General features: G+C 33.5%; 3 non-coding genes across 3 annotated transcripts; 1 reads left to right on the forward strand and 2 right to left on the reverse strand.

Annotated features, from left to right (window-relative positions):
* Positions 1-4769: 4769 nt before the first annotated feature.
* TRNAT-UGU (transfer RNA threonine (anticodon UGU)) lies at positions 4770-4842 on the forward strand. Its single transcript has one exon. It is a non-coding gene; the product is annotated as a tRNA-Thr (tRNA).
* A 1150-nt stretch (positions 4843-5992) lies between these two features.
* On the reverse strand, positions 5993-6080 carry TRNAS-GGA (transfer RNA serine (anticodon GGA)). Its single transcript has one exon. It is a non-coding gene; the product is annotated as a tRNA-Ser (tRNA).
* Positions 6081-19417: 13337 nt separating this feature from the next.
* Positions 19418-19489, reverse strand: TRNAT-GGU (transfer RNA threonine (anticodon GGU)). The gene has a single exon. It is a non-coding gene; the product is annotated as a tRNA-Thr (tRNA).
* Between the last annotated feature and the right edge of the window lie 2171 nt (positions 19490-21660).

A 21660-nucleotide genomic window follows, 5' to 3' on the forward strand; every position in this document is an offset into this window, starting at 1 on the left:
CATCTCTTTATTCTTTACTGTAAAAAAAAAAAAAGATGGTGGACTAACTAATATTTTTATCAGTTAATGAAAAAGCTCAATGCAAAAAAAAATGCATGTTGGGTTTTGAAAACAATTTAAATCATTTAGATAATAATTAGTTTGATCTGTTTTACCGAGAAGGTCTACGGTTCGAGTCCGTATAGCCCTAATATTCCTACAGATACTAATAATATTAATACTATTTTGGATCGAATAGATCTCATTACTAAGACTATTACTAAAAAAAAAACAATTTGTAACTTTCTATTCGAACATATTCATATTCGATAGAATAATATTAATATTAGTATATTCAGCTAGTCTAAAAAAATGGAGACTTTAGACTAAAAATGAAAATGAATTTGGTATATTTTCTACATTCAGAGGAGTACTTTTATGTTTCTTCTTTACGAATATGATATTTTTTGGGCATTTCTAATAATATCAAGTTTGATTCCTATTTTGGCATTTCTAATTTCTGGAATTTTAGCCCCCATTAGCAAGGGACCGGAAAAACTTTCTAGTTATGAATCCGGAATAGAACCAATAGGCGATGCTTGGTTACAATTTCGAATCCGTTATTATATGTTTGCTCTCATTTTTGTTGTTTTTGATGTTGAAACGGTTTTTCTTTATCCATGGGCAATGAGTTTCGATGTATTAGGGGTATCCGTATTTTTAGAAGCTTTCTTATTCGTGCTTATCCTAATTGTTGGTTCAGTTTATGCATGGCGAAAGGGGGCATTAGAATGGTCTTAATTCTTGACTATTTAGACAATTAGAAAAAAAAATATTGAGACAATTATGAATTCCATTGAGTTTCCCTTACTTGATCAAACAACCCAAAATTCAGTTATTTCAACGACATTAAATGATTTTTCAAATTGGTCAAGATTATCCAGTTTATGGCCGCTTCTTTATGGTACGAGTTGTTGCTTCATTGAATTTGCTTCATTAATAGGATCACGATTCGATTTTGATCGTTATGGACTAGTACCACGATCGAGTCCTAGGCAGGCGGACCTAATTTTAACAGCGGGCACTGTAACTATGAAAATGGCCCCTTCTTTAGTTCGATTATATGAACAAATGCCCGAACCTAAATATGTTATTGCTATGGGAGCCTGTACAATTACGGGGGGGATGTTTAGTACCGATTCTTATAGTACTGTTCGAGGCGTAGATAAGCTAATTCCTGTAGATGTATATTTGCCGGGCTGTCCACCTAAACCGGAGGCCATTATAGATGCTATAACAAAACTTCGTAAGAAAATATCTCGAGAAATATATGAAGATCCAATGAGTTTTCAACGAGAGAATAGATGTTTTACTACCAACCATAAGTTTCATGTTGGATACAGTACTTATACTGACAATTATGGTCAAGAATTTTTCTATCAACCGCCATCTACTTCAGAGATATCGTCTGACACATTTTTTTAAAGTACAATAATAAAAAGCAATTCCTTTTTTAAAAATTTCATCGTATTTTAAAAATTTCATCGTAATAGAAAATACTAATACCAAACTCATAAAAAAAATTTAGGAGAAGCAAAAAATGCAAGGTCGTTTGTCTTCTTGGCTAGTCAAACATGGACTAATTCATAGATCCTTGGGTTTCGATTACCTAGGAATAGAGACTTTACAAATAAAGCCCGAGGATTGGCATTCCATTGCTGTCATTTTATATGTATATGGTTACAATTATCTACGTTCTCAATGTGCCTATGATGTAGCACCCGGAGGACTCTTAGCTAGTGTATATCATTTTACAAGAATAGAGTATGGTATAAATCAACCCGAAGAGGTATGCATAAAAATATTTGTATCAAGAAAAAATCCCAGAATTCCTTCGATTTTTTGGGTTTGGAAAAGTGCGGATTTTCAAGAAAAGGAATCTTATGATATGTTGGGAATCTCTTATGATAGTCATCCGCGTCTAAGACGTATTTTAATGCCCGAAAATTGGATAGGATGGCCTTTGCGTAAAGATTATATTGCTCCAAATTTTTATGAAATACAAGATGCTCACTAAATGATAAAAATAATAAACTAATCCAAACTTCTGCAACCCCAGTCAAAGAATATAAGTACATTCTGTTATAGATCAGACAAAATAATTGATTGACATTAAATCAGGCAGAGTAATGGAAGTTGCATTCAGATATTATTATGTGAGAAATCACAAAATTCAGAAATAATAGAATGAATAATTATAGGGTTTAAAATAGGATGGATAGGAGTTTCTTAAGATTCTAAAACAAAAACAATACTGAGTTCTTATCAGCCAAGCCAATAAAAGAAATAGGATGAACTGCAAAAATTCTTTATCTTTATAATAAACTAATTCTTTATCTTTATAATAAACTATATAACGTGCACATCACCATCAATTATACGGCCACGAAAAAAAAAACACAAAGAAAAGGGCTCGATTCTATTTTGGTAATCCTTCTCAGATGAATTCTTAATATTCTCACTCCACCCCAGAACTTCGACTTTTAGGTCTTTTAACCAACTAATTAAACCACTCGAATATTATGGAAATAGAAACCTTTTTTTGTATCGCAGAAAAAAAAGGAAAAAAATAGATAAAGAATTCATTATCTATATATCTATATCTATATATATATAGATACTATAGATAAGCGAATATACCTAATAAAAAATTGCATCTATTCTTTAATCATCTAGGAAAAGTATATCTACAGATACCTAAATAGATCAAAGAAATATGTTATGTATCAGAATCTAGAAGAACACAAATTTGTATGAGTATCTATCCCCCATATTCATTAAAATGAATATGGGGGATAGATACTCATACAAATGAATCTTGTGTCAGGAACCAGATTTGAACTGGTGACACGAGGATTTTCAGTCCTCTGCTCTACCAACTGAGCTATCCCGACCATTCTTGAAGCTTAATACTTTGATTTTAAAAGATTTTTAAAATCTATGTTAATGAATCTATATCAACTAAGTAAAAAAAAAGTTTGTAAGTGAGTTTCCGCAGTAATAATTATTTTTTATTGTTAATCGTTAATTACGCATATGAAAATTCCTTGCTAAAAAATAAGATATTAATTTATACATTTCTGATTAAAAAAAATTCTATGTGTTTCACATATATATTTATATCTATTCCAAAACTCGTCCCTTGTCATTATGATAGATAAGAAAATTATGATAGATAGGAAATTGATGAAAATAAAAATTCCAATTTCGTTGGGAAATAATAAATCGAATAAAACACATAAATAAGGACTTCAAGATAGAGAGGATATAGGAAAAAAATTAGAAAATGAAAAAGTATTTTTGGGGATAGAGGGACTTGAACCCTCATGATTTCTTAAGTCGACGGATTTTCCTCTTACTTTCAATTTCATTGTTGTCGGTATTGACATGTAGAATAGGACTCTATCTTTATTCTCATCTGATTTATCAGTTCTTCAAGGGTTTTAGCCGATTATGATGAAGTGAATAATTTCATCAATAAATATTCCATCTTTTCTTCAACTTCGAATTGATTTGATTCACATTTTTCATTTGTGAATATTTTTATCACAAATAGATCTTCAATAATAAAATAAAAAGTAACAAATTGAAAGAGTATTTCAGTATATATATATGTTTCTAAATGTTTATCTTTGATCCATTCCTGTAATTTTGGTGAAAGGATTCTTTTACTAATGCAATAAAAAAAGTCGTCAATTTCGTTTGTTAGAACAGCTTCCATAGAGTCTCTGCACCTATCCCTTTTTTATTATCACTTTCTGAATTTTTATTTGTTTTCAGAAAACAGGATTTGGCTCAGGATTGCCCATTGTGAATTCCAGGGTTTCTCTGAATTTGAAAATTATTACTTGGTAAGTTTCCATACCAAAACTCAATCCAATTAAGTCCGTAGCGTCTACCAATTTCGCCATATCCCCATCTTTTTTTTTATTTGAATCTGATTATAATAGAATGCTTTTTTTTTCATTTCTATTATGAGAATTATGCGGGAACTTTTGAATTCATTAAATACATATTATTTTATTAAATATTAAAAACCCCTTTCTCCAATTTTATAGATTTTATTTCATCTATATTGGATACCTTTATTTGTTTGAATCAGAACTAATTCTAATATCTATATATTAACAATTCAATATACACAGATATAGACCACATATCTACTTATCTTCTATGTACCTACTTATCTTCTTTTTTCATACAATTTAGAATACTCGAATGGTCGATTCTTTTTTTTTTTTTGTTTTTGCTTAAAAAAAAAAAGAAAATAAACAATCCATTTATTCATATACAATTTATATAACTAAAACGAATCTAGTGGCTAAAAAAAACCATTCTTTTAATTGAATATAATATAGAATTAGACATTTACTTAGAAATATGGAATTCCTTAATAAATATTTACTAAAATTTATATTTATTCAAATTTACTTTAAGTACTAATAAATAATCTTTTTGAAAGAAATCAATTTAATAATATATATCTAGAATAGTAGATCGAAATAAATTATATTAAATAAATTATATTAATATAATATTAATTATTATCTTGCACTTTATGTTATCAGATAAAATAAATAATAGAAATAATAAAAATTGGGTTTGATTTTCTATATTTTCTTTCTCTATTTTTGATGTTTGTATTAATTTGAATTTTGTTATAAATAACTAAAAATTGATAACTAAGATCCCATTCAATTCTTCTGCATATGTATATTTCGTTTACATTAGCCGGTTTAGCTCAGAGGTTAGAGCATCGCATTTGTAATGCGATGGTCATCGGTTCGAATCCGATAACCGGCTTTTCTCTATTTGTTTTTTACATAATTGATAATATCTTTTTTAGAAATAAAAAATTGGGAGAGTTCGATCTCTGCGGAAGAAATCAAGAAATTAACCTACTTTTTTGTATTCTTTTATATACAATAAATTCGGATATTGATAAAATTCATCTAATTCTTCTTTGTACTATAAAACTTTAGTAGATTTCGCTTCATTTAGAATTCTATAATATTTTTCATTTCGTTTAGTTTTCATTTCGATTTATAAGATTTTTCATTTTAAAAAAGGAGTTTTTATGTCACGTTACAGAGGACCTCGTTTCAAAAAAATACGTCGTCTAGGATATTTACCAGGACTTACTAGTAAAAGGCCAACAGTCAAAAACGAATTTCGAAATCAATTGCGCTTCAGTAAAAAATCTCAATATCGTATTCGTTTAGAAGAAAAACAAAAATTGCGTTTTCATTATGGTCTTACAGAACGACAATTGCTTAAATACGTTCGTATCTCCGGAAAAGCTAAAGGATCAACTGGTCAGGTTTTATTACAACTACTTGAAATGCGCTTGGATAACATACTTTTTCGATTGGGTATGGCTGCGACTATTCCTCAAGCCCGCCAATTTATAAACCATAGACATGTTTTAACTATTCCTCAAGCCCGCCAATTTATAAACCATAGACATGTTTTAGTTAATGGTCGTATAGTGGATATACCAAGTTATCGTTGTAAACCTCAAGATATTATTACAGCAAAGGATGAACAAAAATCTAAAACTCTTATTCAAAATTATTTTGATTCAGCCCCCCATGAGAAATTGCCAAATCATTTGACTGTTCACCCTTTCCAATATAAAGGTTTAATTAATCAAATAATAGATAATAAATGGGTTGGTTTGAAAATAAATGAATTACTGGTTGTAGAATATTATTCTCGTCAAACTTAAACTTAACTAAAATAACAAGAGTTTTTTTTACAAGGATTTTCTGCTATTCATATATCATAGACATGGATATGCGAAAATTTTTATTCCTTGCCCACCCGTTATCCACTATTTTTTGTATTACCGAAAAATGAGGAATATAAAGTTGTCCATATCAACAAACAAATTTGAAATATGAAATAATGGTATGCATTGGGATGAGTAATATTGATGAATTTGGTAAAGATTCGGAAAGAGAGGGATTCGAACCCCCGGTAAACAAAAAGCCTACATAGCAGTTCCAATGCTACGCCTTGAACCACTCGGCCATCTCTCCTATATAATGATGCCCAGAAACCGGTTGAATGTTGAATAGTGAATCAATCCTATTTTTCATAAATGCATAAAACCTATTCAAACTATAAAAATACAAAGTAAAATTAAAAAAAAACCTCCTACAAGGTCTTAGGATAAACAAATTTGATTGATGAGTTCATTTTTACGTTATTTCGCACTGTATTATAATTATACAATTCCTTTATTTGTGGGATTGATTTCTCACACCATGATTAATTAAATTATAGAATGGATTTCTACCTATGCCTAGATCTCGGATAAATGAAAATTTTATAGATAAGACCTTTTCAATTGTAGCCAATATCTTATTACGAATAATTCCGACAACTTCAGGAGAAAAAAGGGCATTCACTTATTACAGAGATGGTGTGATTTGATTCCATTTTTTTTGACCGATTTCGGTCAAAAAAAAATGGAATGGAAAAACCCCACGCGTGTTGAAGGTGAAATTTGTAAATAAAAGGATTAATTCCTTCTGTCGTGTATCCTCGATTAATGAAGCCTTATATGCTTGAATTTTAGGTTTCTAGTATTAAGCGAAAGGTTATACCTATACTTATGGGGTTAGGTCAACCCCAAATTACTAGTACTGATAGGCAACATTGGGAAAGAAGCACTACGCTTGGGAATCAAGGACACGAAAACTTTGTATCTATCTATATCCATGGCTTATCGAGATTGGGACTAACAGGAATGGTTGGGACAATAAATATCCATCTCGTTCATATTTTGGATACCCATAGAACCATCGAAGATTATTGAGGTGACTAATTCCAGGAAATTAAGCAGCGTAGAGGACAAAGAAATTGTTGAAGTTCTTATTTTTTTTTATCAAGTACCTACATACTTAATGTTAAGAAATAATTTTTGACAGGAAGGTTGGCTAGAGATTTATTGTAAAAACACTAGCTCTGTTCAGTTGAGAATGAGAATACTGGAATATTTTTTGATTTGATGGATTTTTCTCATTACACACATAAGGGGGGAGCCGTATGAGATGAAAATCTCACGTACAGTTCTGGAGCGGAGATTCTTTGAACCGAATGACGACCGTAACGGATGTCAGCTCAATCTGAAGGAAATTATGCAGAAGCTTTACAGAATTATTATGAGGCTATGCGACTGGAAATTGATCCCTATGATCGAAGTTATATACTTTATAACATAGGCCTTATTCACACAAGTAACGGAGAACATACTAAAGCTTTGGAATATTATTTTCGGGCGCTCGAACGAAACCCATTTTTACCCCAAGCTTTTAATAATATGGCCGTGATCTGTCATTACGTGCGACTATCTCCACTATAGAAAGAAAAAAGAAAAGAACAAGCAAATCCACAAATTTTAATATAAGAAATATAGAAATATAAATAATTATAAATAAGAAAGGCTTTCTACATATATATATCGTTCAAAACAACGATTTTTATCAGCTGTAGCAAAGAAACTTCATAGAAGTAAAAATATGAAGAAATCGATATGTCTAGATACCCTCTTTTTCTATGGATAAAAGATCTAATTGATAAAGGAAGCATCGTAAGGATCAATTAACACGGTTTTCAATCGATATAATAAAAACTGCTTCCTTATCTCATGATAAATAAAGAAGTCAGGAATCCACTTATGTAATAAAAAGGATCCCCTGGTATTTTGAGCAGCGGTGTAGTATCAAATCCCAAAGATAGAAAGTATTTTCTCTTTACTTATAAGAACTTATAAGATAAGAAAGAAAAAACTTTTACCAAGATTCTATAGAAATGAATCTATCATATATTTTTGTATATGATATATAAAATCGAGATAGTTACCTTTCAGAAAATTAGAATTAGGGCGTTAATGCCAATGCTTGATTCCCTTTTCTGAAGGTAGGAGAAAAGATAAAACTAAAAAAAAAGATGAAATTCTTTGAAATTCTTTATTTATTAGTAAAAATGAAAGTTTGAAACTCATATTAATAATTTCTTTTTTTCTTTTAGTTAACTTCAAGATAATAGAACAAAAAAAGAATTGACTACTGAGCCGTATGAGTCAGGAAATTCTCAAGTACGGTTCTAAGGAAAGGAATTGACTCACCTATTTCGACCGAGGAGAACAGGCCATTCGGCAGGGAGACTCAGAAGTTGCGGAGTCTTGGTTTAATCAAGCCGCTGAATATTGGAAACAAGCTATAGCTCTCACCCCCGGTAATTATATTGCAGCACAGAATTGGTTGAAGATCACAGGGCGTTTTGAATAAGAACACTCTGTTTCTTTTTTTTCTTATATATTTATCTATCTATATAAAGATATAGATAGATAAATATATATTGTTATAAATTCTTGTTTCTTGTCCCTATCAAATTCAAAAATCATTTCTATAGGAACGACCAATCACATAATTTAAATATATCCCTTCTAATTTTGTTCGATTTTGTCTAGTATTTCATAGAAATAAACGAGATGTGGATACAGTAGATAATTTTCTCCTTTTTTCTGTTATTTAAACTAATATTCAATCAAATTAAGAAAAGAGACCTTCAAAAAAAGAAATAAAATATAGGTATATTGCCTAATAATGAATGCTAATGCCTGCTCAATTTGAAATAGAGTACATACTTATACTTTATCTAAAAAAAAAAATAAAATCTAAGGAATAGAATTAGAATAAAATCTGAATACATTTGATTAGGCTGCACGAAAAATTATTGAACTTCCATTCAGAGTTCCCAAAAAGGTCTTAGAAGATTAAAATAGGTCCGTTGAGCGCCTCACTCTTATGTCATAATAGATTCGAACACTTGCCCCGAATTGACTTCGAGATCATAATTGTTCTAGTGAAAAACTAAAGAAATGAAATTTACTAAGATATCCAATACATGAGAGATAGGAGAGAACAAAACTCAATAGAAACATCTCTAATAAGTTCACTAATTCTGTTTTATGTTGGCAGGTCTCTTTGTATGTGTTGTCTGGAAAGAGGAGGACTCAATGATTATTCGTTCACCGGAACCAGAAGTTAAAATTTTGGTAGATAGGGATCCTATAAAAACTTCTTTTGAGGAATGGGCAAAACCTGGTCATTTCTCAAGAACAATAGCTAAGGGACCAGATACTACTACTTGGATCTGGAACCTACATGCTGACGCTCATGATTTTGATAGCCATACTAATGATTTAGAGGAGATTTCCCGAAAAGTTTTTAGTGCGCATTTTGGCCAACTCTCTATCATCTTTCTTTGGCTGAGTGGCATGTATTTTCATGGTGCTCGTTTTTCCAATTATGAGGCATGGTTAAGTGATCCTACTCACATTAGGCCTAGTGCTCAGGTGGTTTGGCCAATAGTGGGTCAAGAAATATTGAATGGTGATGTAGGGGGGGGGTTCCGAGGAATACAAATAACCTCTGGTTTTTTTCAGATTTGGAGAGCATCTGGAATAACTAATGAATTACAACTCTATTGTACTGCAATTGGTGCATTGGTCTTTGCAGCCTTAATGCTTTTTGCTGGTTGGTTTCATTATCACAAAGCTGCTCCAAAATTGGCTTGGTTCCAAGATGTAGAATCTATGTTGAATCACCATTTGACAGGGCTCCTAGGGTTGGGGTCTCTTTCTTGGGCAGGACATCAAATACATGTATCTTTACCGATTAACCAATTTCTAAATGCTGCAGTAGATCCCAAAGAGATACCACTTCCTCATGAATTTATCCTAAATCGGGATCTTTTGGCTCAACTTTATCCGAGTTTTTCCGAGGGAGCAACCCCATTTTTTACCTTGAATTGGTCAAAATACGGAGAATTTCTTACTTTTCGTGGAGGATTAGATCCAGTAACTGGAGGTTTATGGCTGACCGATATTATACACCATCATTTAGCTATTGCAATTCTTTTCTTGATAGCGGGTCACATGTATAGGACCAACTGGGGTATTGGTCACAATATAAAAGACATTTTAGAGGCACATAAAGGTCCATTTACAGGCCAGGGTCATAAAGGTATATATGAGATTCTAACAACGTCATGGCATGCTCAATTATCTATTAATCTAGCTATGTTAGGCTCTTTGACCATTGTTGTAGCTCACCATATGTATTCTATGCCTCCTTATCCATACCTAGCTACTGACTATGGTACACAACTGTCATTGTTTACACATCACATGTGGATTGGTGGATTTCTCATAGTCGGTGCTGCTGCGCATGCAGCGATTTTTATGGTAAGAGATTATGATCCGACTATTCGATACAACGATCTATTAGATCGTGTCCTTAGACATCGTGATTCAATCATATCACATCTTAACTGGGTATGTATCTTTTTAGGTTTTCACAGTTTTGGTTTGTATATTCATAATGATACCATGAGCGCATTAGGGCGCCCTCAAGATATGTTTTCAGATACTGCTATACAATTACAGCCGATCTTTGCTCAATGGATACAAAATACCCACGCTTTAGCACCTGGCACAACAGCCCCAGGTGCAGCAACAAGTACCAGTTTGACTTGGGGAGGTGAAAATTTAGTAGCAGTGGGCGGTAAAGTTGCTTTGTTACCTATTCCTTTAGGAACTGCGGATTTTTTGGTCCATCATATTCATGCATTTACAATTCATGTAACAGTATTGATACTCTTAAAGGGTGTTCTATTTGCTCGTAGTTCACGATTGATACCGGATAAAGCAAATCTAGGTTTTCGTTTCCCTTGTGATGGACCTGGAAGAGGGGGGACATGCCAAGTATCCGCTTGGGATCATGTCTTCTTAGGACTATTTTGGATGTACAATTCAATTTCCGTAGTTATATTCCATTTCAGTTGGAAAATGCAGTCAGATGTTTGGGGTAGTATAAGTGATCAAGGGATAGTAACTCATATCACAGGAGGAAATTTTGCGCAGAGTTCCATTACCATTAATGGGTGGCTTCGTGATTTCTTATGGGCGCAGGCATCCCAGGTAATTCAGTCTTATGGTTCTTCATTATCTGCATATGGTCTTTTTTTCTTGGGTGCACATTTTGTATGGGCTTTTAGTTTAATGTTTCTATTCAGCGGGCGTGGTTATTGGCAAGAACTTATTGAATCCATTGTTTGGGCTCATAATAAATTAAAAGTTGCTCCTGCTACTCAGCCCAGAGCCTTGAGCATTGTACAAGGACGTGCTGTAGGAGTAACACATTACCTTCTAGGTGGAATTGCCACAACATGGGCATTCTTCTTAGCAAGAATTATTGCAGTAGGATAATAGCTAGGAGGATTTGAAAATCATTATGGCATTAAGATTTCCAAGCTTTAGTCAAGGCTTAGCTCAAGACCCCACTACTCGTCGTATTTGGTTTGGTATTGCTACCGCACATGACTTCGAAAGTCATGATGATATTACTGAGGAACGTCTTTATCAGAATATTTTTGCTTCTCATTTCGGGCAATTAGCAATCATTTTTCTGTGGACTTCCGGGAATCTCTTTCATGTAGCTTGGCAAGGTAATTTTGAGACATGGGTACAGGATCCTTTACATGTAAGACCTATTGCTCATGCAATTTGGGATCCTCATTTTGGTCAACCAGCTGTAGAAGCTTTTACTCGAGGGGGTGCTCTAGGTCCTGTTAATATAGCCTATTCTGGTGTTTATCAGTGGTGGTATACAATCGGTTTACGTACTAATGGGGATCTTTATACTGGAGCTATTTTTCTATTAATACTTTCTATTATATCTTTAATAGCAGGTTGGTTACACCTACAACCAAAATGGAAACCGAGTGTTTCGTGGTTTAAAAATGCCGAATCCCGCCTCAATCATCATTTGTCAGGACTATTCGGAGTAAGTTCCTTGGCTTGGACAGGGCATTTAGTTCATGTTGCTATTCCGGGGTCCAGGGGGGAATCCGTTCGATGGAACAATTTATTAGATATCTTGCCGCACCCCGAGGGATTAGGTCCATTTTTTACAGGTCAGTGGAATCTTTATGCTCAAAACCCAGATTCCAATAATCATATATTTGGTACCCCTCAAGGAGCAGGAACTGCTATTCTAACACTTCTCGGAGGATTTCATCCGCAAACTCAAAGTTTATGGTTAACTGATATTGCACACCATCATTTGGCTATTGCGTTTATTTTTCTAGTTGCTGGCCATATGTATAGAACTAATTTCGGGATTGGTCACAGTATTAAAGATCTTTTAGAAGCACATACTCCTCCGGGGGGTAGATTGGGGCGTGGGCATAAGGGTCTTTATGATACAATCAATAATTCAATTCATTTTCAATTAGGTCTTGCTCTAGCCTCTTTAGGGGTTATTACTTCCTTGGTAGCACAACACATGTACTCTTTACCTGCTTATGCGTTTATAGCGCAAGACTTTACTACTCAAGCTGCCTTATATACTCATCATCAATATATAGCAGGCTTCATTATGACAGGGGCTTTTGCTCATGGAGCTATCTTTTTTATTAGAGATTATAATCCAGAGCAGAATCAAGATAATGTCTTGGCAAGAATGTTAGACCATAAAGAAGCTATCATATCCCACTTAAGTTGGGCTAGCCTCTTTCTGGGGTTCCATACTCTGGGACTTTATGTCCATAACGATGTCATGCTTGCTTTTGGTACTCCGGAGAAACAAATTTTGATTGAACCTATATTTGCCCAATGGATACAATCTGCTCATGGTAAAACTTCCTATGGGTTCGATATACTTTTATCTTCAACGAACAGTCCGGCGTTCAATGCGGGACGAAGCATATGGTTGCCTGGTTGGTTAAACGCTGTAAATGAGAATAGTAATTCTCTATTCTTAACAATAGGGCCTGGAGACTTCTTGGTTCATCATGCTATTGCTCTTGGTTTACATACAACTACTTTGATTTTAGTAAAAGGTGCTTTGGATGCGCGTGGTTCTAAGTTAATGCCTGATAAAAAAGATTTTGGTTATAGTTTTCCTTGTGATGGCCCGGGACGAGGCGGAACTTGTGATATTTCCGCTTGGGACGCATTTTATTTGGCAGTTTTCTGGATGTTAAATACCATTGGATGGGTTACTTTTTATTGGCATTGGAAACACATTACACTATGGCAGGGTAATATTTCACAGTTTAATGAATCTTCTACCTATTTGATGGGATGGTTAAGAGATTATCTATGGTTGAACTCTTCACAACTTATCAATGGATATAACCCTTTTGGTATGAATAGTTTATCAGTCTGGGCATGGATGTTCTTGTTTGGACATCTTGTTTGGGCTACTGGATTTATGTTCTTAATTTCTTGGCGCGGATATTGGCAGGAATTGATTGAAACTTTGGCATGGGCTCATGAACGTACACCTTTGGCTAATTTGATTCGATGGAGAGATAAACCAGTGGCTCTTTCCATTGTGCAAGCAAGATTGGTTGGACTAGCCCACTTTTCCGTAGGTTATATATTTACTTATGCAGCCTTCTTAATTGCCTCTACATCGGGCAAATTCGGTTAATTGAATTCTTTATTATATATATCTGGCAAGAATCTCATTTCCTTCTATAGGGAAGAGAAGCCACTTATACATCTAGGATCCGACTTCTATCATTGATGCTAATAGCAAATTAACCATTATGGCAAGGAAAAGTGTTATTCAGAGGGAAAAGAAGAGACAAAAATTGGAACAGAAATATCATTTGATTCGCCGATCCTCAAAAAAAGAAATAAGCAAAGTTCCGTCGTTAAGTGAGAAATGGGAAATTCATGGAAAATTAGAATCACTACCGCGTAATAGTGCACCTATACGTCTTCATCGACGTTGTTTTTCGACCGGAAGACCGAGAGCTAATTATCGAGACTTTGGATTATCTGGACACATACTTCGGGAAATGGTTCATGCATGTTTCTTGCCGGGTGCAACAAGATCCAGTTGGTAAGGATTTCCAATTATCTTCATTTTTTTCATTTTATTATCAGCGATCATAGGAGGGTCCCTTTACCGTTATGTATAAATGGTTTATTCTATTTATATAGATATGGTAAAGGGACGCATTCCATCTTTGTTTTTGTTCATTAGTTATCAATTCTTTTCTTTATCGCGGAGTAGAGCAACTTGGTAGCTCGCAAGGCTCATAACCTTGAGGTTACGGGTTCAAATCCCGTCTCCGCAACTTTTTGAATTTGATAAAAAAACAAGGTTTCAAGAAGAAGGGCATTATACGCAGTAAATTCTATGGCATTTTTCATACTATGACTATTAAATACATAGGGCGGATAGCGGGAATCGAACCCGCGTCTTCTCCTTGGCAAAGAGAAATTTTACCATTCGACTATATCCGCGTTTTCATTGTACTTGATATGCGATTCTATTTATACAGAGATGGGCCTGATATTCTATATAGGGATATAGGGATAATGAAAAAGAAATTTAGATAATAGATATTGTCTCCCAAATAAAATATTTTCTATTACTATTCATTTTTATCAAGAATTCCCATTTCTATTATTACATTTCTATTATTATATATGGTTTTTTTCTATATATCTATATAATTGAATTGAAATTATCATTCTATCGAATATTTTGATTTACTTTTTTCTTAAAAAAGTAAGTTCCTATTAATAAAAAATTATATTTATCTATATAGAGATACAGATAGATATTCTATATTATTAAATACTAGACGACGTATAAATAGATTTATAGTATTTCATTTGAATATTCTATTCATATCATATTAATATGAATAGAATATTCAAATGAAATTCAAATTTTTATAGTTCATTTTTTCTATTTTATTTCTTTTAGTTTCACAATGTACCACCATATAAGTATAAGATATAAGATTTTTCCAATAGAAGAAGTTTACTCCCCCTTAGAATGTAATGTGTTATAGTTTTCTTTTTTTTTTTTAGGAACTGATCTATTCCCTTTATGGCTGACAATCCGAAAGAATTCTGAGGGAGGGGTCATTTCATTTTTAATCTAGAATAAAAAGAACTTCAAGAAATGAGAGAATTAAGAATACCCACTAGAAACACTAATCCAATCCATAATGATGTACCGGAAAATAGAACATTTTTGTTATTTGACCAACCTTCAGGAGAAGCAAATACAACAGGTACACTAATCAATAAAATAAATGAAATAGCAATTAATGCAAAAACAGCTAATTGGAAAGCAATAGTCATGTTTCTAATCCTCCAATTTACCAACAAAAGAACTTTACCATTTGATCCCTCAACCCCTGGATGCCTTTCTTAATATTCATTGAAAAAAAAATTTGTAAATGGAAAAACGCAGAAGGGTTTTATCATGAATTCATTGATTTTGTTTATTATCAACCCTTTTGAGGCTTGGATCGAGGATAGTTTTTTTACTTCACAAAAAGGCATGCTGGATTTTGTACCTATATACATACCGATAGAAAACTAAACCAATAAATTCACATTGAATATCTTTCCTATGGGTCGATAAAAGGGTATCAATTCAAATACTCATGGTCTACTCAGTGGAATAAAGATAAAAAAATATATATATTAGCTTTTGGAGAGATGGCTGAGTGGTTGATAGCCCCGGTCTTGAAAACCGGTATAGTTTGAAACAAAGAATTATCGAGGGTTCGAATCCCTCTCTCTCCTTTTTCTCGATGAATAGATTTGTTTATTTTCTTAGTTTCTATCGAATCTTTTTTTCGGACTGGGCTATATATCCTCAACATCCCGAAAAAAAGATTCGATAGAAACTAAGAAAATAGGAAAATAAATTCTTCTTTACGACTCGCTCTACTCAACCAAATATTTATAGTAAAAAAAAGGGATTTCTACTTCATTGGATCTCACGTCTCAATTAAGAGGAGTCATGGAAAGAACAGGTTCAAAATCGCGATCAATTCCTTTTTCAAATCCTGCGGCAGCTGCGCGAGCTCTTCCCGCGTGCCATAAATGGCCTACAAATAGAAAGAATCCTAGAACAAAATGAGAAGTAGCTAACCAACTTCTAGGAGAAACATAATTGACTGCATTAATCTCTGTAGCTACGCCACCCACGGAATTTAATGAACCTAAAGGAGCATGAGTCATATATTCCGCAGAACGACGTTCTTGCCAAGGCTGTATATCTTTTTTCAGTCTACTCAAGTCTAAACCATTAGGACCCCTTAGAGGTTCTAACCAAGGAGCACGCAAATCCCAAAAACGCATAGTTTCTCCGCCAAAAATAACTTCTCCAGTCGGGGAACGCATTAGATATTTACCTAAACCTGTAGGTCCTTGAGCAGATCCTACATTAGCCCCAAGACGTTGGTCTCTAACTAGAAAAGTAAATGCTTGAGCTTGAGAAGCTTCTGGACCAGTGGGCCCATAAAACTCACTAGGATAAGCGGTATTATTAAACCAGACAAAGCAACAAGCAATAAAACCAAAAACAGATAAAGCACCTAAACTATAAGATAAGTAAGCTTCTCCAGACCATACAAGTGCACGCCGAGCCCATGCAAAGGGTTTGGTTAAGATATGCCAGATTCCACCAAGTATACAAATGGAACCCAACCATACATGCCCTCCAATAATATCTTCCAAATCGTCCACACTAACAATCCACCCTTCGCCCCCAAAAGGCGATTTTAATAAATATCCAAATAGAATACTTGGACTAAGGGTCAAATTGGTTATTTTTCTTACATCTCCCCCCCCCGGAGCCCATGTATCATATATACCTCCAAAATAAAGAGCCTTGAATACTAGAAGAAAAGCACCTATACCTAACAAGATTAAGTGAATACCCAAAATTGTAGTCATTTTATTTCTATCTTTCCATACATAACCGAAGAACGGAAAAGATTCTTCAAGAGTCTCAGGTCCCAGAAGTGCATGATAAATACCGCCAAAGCCCAATACTGCAGAGGAAATTAAGTGAAGTACTCCAGACACAAAGTATGGAAAAGTGTCTATAACTTCCCCCCCAGGACCTACTCCCCAACCTAGAGTAGCTAGGTGGGGAAGCAAAATTAAACCTTGTTCATACATGGGCTTCTCGGGTACGAAATGAGCCACTTCAAAAAGGTTCATTGCTCCGGCCCAGAATACTATTAATCCAGCATGGGCTACATGGGCCCCTAATAGTTTACCAGATAAATTGATAAGTCGGGCATTCCCGGCCCACCAAGCGAAACCGGTAGTTTCCTGGTCACGACCAGTTAAAGCTAAAGTTCCATTAAAGAGCGTTTCCACGTGGTAGAACCTCCTCAGGGAATATAAGGTTTTCATGAGGCTGATCTTGAGCTGCCATCCACGCACGAATACCTTCGTTTAAGAGAATATTTTTTGTGTAGAAAGTCTCAAATTCAGGATCTTCCGCTGCGCGGATTTCTTGAGAAACGAAGTCATAAGCACGTAGGTTCAGGGCCAAACCGACTACCCCAAGAGCACTCATCCATAAACCAGTTACTGGTACAAATAACATAAAGAAATGTAACCAACGTTTATTGGAAAAAGCAACCCCAAAGATTTGGGACCAAAAGCGATTAGCAGTAACCATTGAATAAGTTTCTTCAGCTTGGGTTGGGTTAAAAGCACGGAATGTATTTGCGCCATCACCATCTTCAAATAAAGTATTTTCTACGGTTGCACCATGAATAGCGCATAGTAGTGCAGCGCCCAATACACCAGCAACTCCCATCATATGAAATGGGTTTAATGTCCAATTATGAAATCCTTGGAAAAAGAGGATGAATCGAAATATAGCTGCTACACCAAAACTTGGAGCAAAGAACCAACCAGACTGACCCAGTGGATAAATAAGGAATACAGAAACAAAAACAGCAATTGGACCTGAGAATGCGATTGCATTATAAGGTCGCAATTGAACAGATCGAGCAAGTTCAAATTGACGTAACATGAAACCTATTAATCCGAAAGCACCGTGGAGAGCAACAAAAGTCCACAGACCGCCTAACTGACACCAACGGGTAAAATCTCCCTGTGCTTCAGGACCCCACAGTAACAACAAAGAGTGTGCTAAACTATTAGCGGGAGTGGAAACTGCAGCGGTTAAGAAGTTGCAGCCTTCTAAATAAGAACTTGCCAAGCCGTGAGTATACCATGAAGTTACAAAGGTCGTACCTGTAAACCAACCCCCCAAGGCGAAATAGGCGCAAGGAAAGAGTAATAGACCGGACCAACCCACAAAAACGAAACGGTCCCTCCGCAACCAGTCATCCATAATATCAAATAAATCATTTTCATCTTTGGTAAATTTACCAAGAGCTATAGTCATAGCGATCCTCCTATTCAACTACTTCAACCATTTCCCAACACCTCATAGAGCATTTTCAGAGATGGGACGGACCTTGATCATTTATCTCTATTCATTTCTCTCTCTATATATATATAGAATATATAAGTATACTTTCCCTTGTTTTCTAATCGGTTTCGAATAAAAAATCATTTATGGGTCTATTGATATCTAGGGCAAATCCATGAACTCGATGTGGTTATTCCTTATCTATTCTTAAAAATCTTCCAAGTCATCAATCATAAAATCTGCTATGACTCCAAAATCCGATAGAAATTTTTTTTTCAGAACTGTTCAAGAAACAAATGATCCCCTGTTTCACTTCTTATACCTAGCGGATCTTCAGACATATTTCTCTCCTTTCATCAAAGAAACTTATTCTTGAAGTTTGGTTGTGAATTGACTTCTATTTTGTCTAGGAAACTACTGTAGGATCATAGGTTTTCTAAATTTCTATTTCATTTACAGTTTTTTCTTTAGTATTTCATTTTTTTTTATAAATACTATAATAAAAAGAAAAAACTGTAAATGAAAGTTTTTGTCTCATATATATGAATTGCTGGAAAAATATCGTACACATCGATATGAAAAGAAACTATTTGATATGTGAAGACATAATTTAATGTATTTTTCTATTATTTCTATAAGATTCTATCTAATCTTATAGAAATAATAGAAATTTATGGAAAAAAATATGTTTCATTTTAATTTTAAAAAAACTTGTTTGGTGGAACTTGAAATTCGTATTAAGGCCCTTCTGAGTAAAGAAAAGGCATAACCTTTTTTCTTAGTTCAGAAACAAGAAGATTTCATTGGAAATATTCAGAGATTCTTAGGGAGTCTAAACGAAAAAAGTCTTAAAAAGAAAAAAAATTGTTCGAATTGAATCTTTATCAAATTTGAATATCAGAATAGTAGATATAAATATAATTCAACGGGTTAGGTCCACTTACTTTTTTTTATTTTTCCATTATTGAATTTTACACTTTTTCTTTTTTATTACAAATAGAAACTTTTTCAAAATATCAAGAATCTTTTTATTCTTCCTTCAAATAGAAAGACTATTGCTTTTGAAAAAAAAAGTAAAAAGCCCCTTATCGGATTTGAACCGATGACTTACGCCTTACCATGGCGTTACTCTACCACTGAGTTAAAAGGGCCCTTTTTCTTTCTTTCAATTTCTAAATAAGGAACTAGCATGACTAGTACATATATTTGTTACTGTGTATACTTATTCTATAAATTTATATAAATTATTTCTATAAATTTATATAAATTATATAAATTAAATGATATAAATGGGATTAGAATACATGTACATCAATATCTATTATTTGTATAATGACTCATCAAAGAACAAAAAATTGGATTTACCTAGTGAATAGAATATAGTTAAAAAAAAGAATTGATTAAGATTGGATTTGATCCATATCAAATATATTATTTCAAAATGGATTCTTGAAGTCATTCTAATCATAACACTAAATTCTTTTTATTGATACATAAATGTACTCACAAAATAAAATATTTCATCGAAACATTGATAAAATCGAATCATTGATAAAATGGATTCAATATGTTCTGTCCCTAAACCAAATTTTTATTTTTTTATTGAAAAATTCTATTTTCCAAAGTTTTTTTTCTTAGTATTAGATATAAATCTACCTATCGAATCTTAGTATTAGTAATAAATGATAGAAATGAAGTTTTAACCTCTCGTCCTTTGCAACAAACGAATCATTCCTGTGAAGAATTTTCTCTTTATTGGAACATTACTTCTTTTTTTTTCTTATTATGACTGGAATAAAAAAATTTAGAAATATAAATGATTAATAAAAAATTTCTATGGAATTATGAAAGAACGAAAAATATTTTTTTTTATCGAATCATATCATTATATTGACAATTGCAAAAAACTGTTCATACTATGAACGTAGTATAATGGCGGTCGGGCAAGTATGCCCCCATCGTCTAGTGGTTCAGGACATCTCTCTTTCAAGGAGGCAGCGGGGATTCGACTTCCCCTGGGGGTAGGGTGTTACGAAAGGAAGTTGATCAAAAATTTTCAATAAAAACTGAAATGTATTCTTCCTATTGTGCTGGGTCGATGCCCGAGCGGTTAATGGGGACGGACTGTAAATTCGTTGGCAATATGTCTACGCTGGTTCAAATCCAGCTCGGCCCAAGAATTTGCCGATCCACTATGAAATTCTATAACCCATTTATAGTTCTCTGGAAATGACTGATGTGCTATGATACGGAAGAATCAAAATATTAAACATATCTAAGGTTATTTCTTTTTTTTCTGTATTCCATATTTCTTTCCACAAATTCAAAATCTTGTTAATAATCGGTATTCATGTCAAGATCTGTAAGTAGAAAATATAAGGAAAAATTGAAAAAAAAAATATTTTTTTTTCATTGATTCAATTTTCAATCGATTTGTTAATAGAATAAGAATAAGAAACGGATTACGAGTAATTTGTGTCGATCTCACTAAAGTGGATATCGATATACATATCAATATATAAAAAAATGCGCTTTTTTCATTTACAACAAAAAGGTTCGAATCCGAAATAGAAAAAGAAAAGGTTTGACAGAAACGGTCCGTAAAAATATTTATACAGTACACCCCTTTCCCTGGGATTGTAGTTCAATTGGTCAGAGCACCGCCCTGTCAAGGCGGAAGCTGCGGGTTCGAGCCCCGTCAATCCCGTTGGATATAAATCCAAAAAAATAAAAAATAAATTCCTTTTTTGTGTATTTGTAGGGAATCAAATTGATAAACAAAATTTTATTTGGGGCCCCCCCCTGCTTTTTCATTTGTTTCGCCGAAAAAGGAAGGAAAGGGATTTTGGACTTTCATCAAGAATAAATGTTTTTTTGTTTTATTTAGTATGGATAAAAGATCTTCCTATGTTATACTATTTCATGAGTTGATTTGATAGCTCAGATTTTGTGATTCATGATATTGATCCGATTTGATATCATTGAAATCCAATTTATACCATTGTTGAAAGATTGAACATTTCTATGGGATTAAATCCCGAATTTTTTTTTTAGAAATTTAAGAGAAATAGAACATAATAAAGATTATGGAAGTAAATATTCTCGCATTTATTGCTACTGCACTGTTTATTCTAGTTCCTACTGCTTTTTTACTTATAATTTATGTAAAAACGGTAAGTAAAAGTGACTAATTTCACTGAAATATGATTTCTTCATTTTTATGAATGATTTAAAAAAATGATCGTACAATCAGCGTAATCCAGATAGTAGAAATCAATTTGATTTCTACTATCTGAGAATTGCGTCCAATTTTTTTTTTCAG

This window comes from Vigna unguiculata, unplaced genomic scaffold, assembly GCF_037176805.1.
Source record: "Vigna unguiculata cultivar grain cowpea cultivar isolate G323 ecotype 2 unplaced genomic scaffold, ASM3717680v1 ptg000230l, whole genome shotgun sequence".
In the NCBI taxonomy this organism is placed as follows: domain Eukaryota; kingdom Viridiplantae; phylum Streptophyta; class Magnoliopsida; order Fabales; family Fabaceae; genus Vigna; species Vigna unguiculata.